Below are 2,204 nucleotides of genomic sequence, written 5' to 3'. Positions count from 1 at the left end.
GAAGGAAAAACGTTTGTGAGGGTGTTCAGCACAGCGAGGACACTCTCGCCTGTCAAGACTTTACACTGCAGTTCCCTGACCTCTGCACTCCATTTGTAGAGGTCTAACATGGTCCTCTCTTATCCAATGTCCAAACACACATCAAAAGGCATGCCTTTTTTGGAAGGAGAATGTCCTCTTGGTGGAAGGCCAAGATGAGGAACATTTTAATCCTCAAAACTCAAATTAACTAGACGAGTTTGCATGCTCAGCATCATGTGGCATTGGTTTAGAGCATATGTAGAGAAAGGGAGTGAGAAAGTGCAAGAGGGAAAGAGGGAGAAAGAGCAGAGCCATTAAAATAGAAACCTGAAACCTGGCAATGACATTAAAACAAAGAAAAACAGATTCAGTTAAAGACAATAGAAAAAGAAAGTTCCACCGCACTCACGACAGCTATAGAGCTAGGGCATGAGAAAAAACAGGCCCAGGAGTGAAAGCAGTGCAATACCAGGTAATGACCATGGGGAGTTAAAGTTTATAAAATCAAATTCAAGTTGATATAACAACTATCACAATAATAACATTTCTCAAGTGCCATGAGCACGGTGGGACAAAAGCTGTTTTGAAAGAGAACGCACTAAACTGATATTAGTTTCAGTAGAATTGAAGGATAAGTTCACTTCAAAATGAACATTTCCTGATAATTTACTCACCACCAGCTCATCCAAGATGTTCATGTCTTTCTTTCTTCAGTCGAAAAGAAATTAAGTTTTTTGAGGAAAACATTCCAGGATTTTTCTTCACATAATGGTTTTCAATGGCAACCAACGTGTTGAAGGTCCAAATCAATGCAGTTTAAAAGGGCTTCAGAGGCTCTGCACGATCCTAGCTGAGGAATAGGGTATTATCAAGTGAAACCATCAGTCATTTTCTAAAAAAAATAAACATTTATATACTTTTTAATCTCAAATGCACAACTTCGATGTTCTGCTTTTGCATGACGTATGACGCCATCATGTCGGAAAGTTCACGCTCGGGACGTACGTGGAAGTACCGACCCATGTGTTAAACCGAACGTGCAAAGACTAAATCAAATGCCCTTTACAAAAATAAAGGAGGTGAGTAAATTATTTGGACATTTTCATTTTGAAGTAAACTATGCTATTAAACATCAAGTTTTGTTTATTTTTTGGAACCAGCTCAACATCAGCCAAAATGCAGATTTTATATGAATGGTAACATACCACTTCACACTCACTCCACACAGCAATTCCACACATTGTATGCCAGCATTTTGTATGTCAGTCAGCCTTAGATGCCACAATATCTACAAACATTCATTCAATTAAGGAAAGAAGTGTCTGAAATAAAAGAATCTCTGAGCTCAAGCTATGAGGGCTGTTTATGTTACATCTGTCCTGATTGACAGGGGTCGTGAAACATTGCGTTCTGTCTTGTCTCCTGGACTCTTTGTTAAAGCTGTCCGTTGCTAATCAGGCGTGTCTGATGTTGGACTACACTCTTGGCAATGGCTGTGAGAGAAACAGTTTGGTTTTTATCTGAGCTGAGGGAGTGGAGCCAGATCAGTCTTTGTAAAGATACAAATCCAGTAATGGTGAGGATACTGGTTATGTTCTAATTTTGAAAGATTTGTTATTTGGATTTAATCAAAACTGAAAAAAACGTACAACAGTTATTACTTAAAGGATTAGTTCACTTCAAAATGAAAATTTTGTGATACTCACCCCCATCTCATCCAAGGTGTTCATGTCTTTCTTCAGTCAAAAAGAAATTACGTTTTTTAGGAAAACATTCCAGGATTTTTCTCCTCATAATAGACTTCAATGGCAACTTCAATCCATTTTTAAAGGGCTTCGAATGGCTTCAAAGGAGCCTTTGAAGCCATTCGAAGCCCTTTAAAAATGCATTGATTTGGACCTTCAACATTTGGGCATTTTAATCTGGACTAAAACATGTCAGCTCAAAACAGAATTTATTCTCAATTATTATAACTATTATTAATATGTTATTCTCTATTGTAATTTTAATAACCCATTGGCAGGTGTTTTTGCTTTATTAAAGCATTAATTCACTAAATGTTTATCCATTTATCATTAAAAGCAATCGTTAAACTCTTCAAAAATGTGTAACGTTTGCATAAGTAAAGATATATTTATATTATATCTTAAAATATAAATATATTGAGACAATATGGTCAAACT

Source organism: Gobio gobio, assembly GCF_949357685.1.
Source record: "Gobio gobio genome assembly, chromosome: 4".
In the NCBI taxonomy this organism is placed as follows: domain Eukaryota; kingdom Metazoa; phylum Chordata; class Actinopteri; order Cypriniformes; family Gobionidae; genus Gobio; species Gobio gobio.
Note: the sequence above shows the minus strand (reverse complement) of the source record.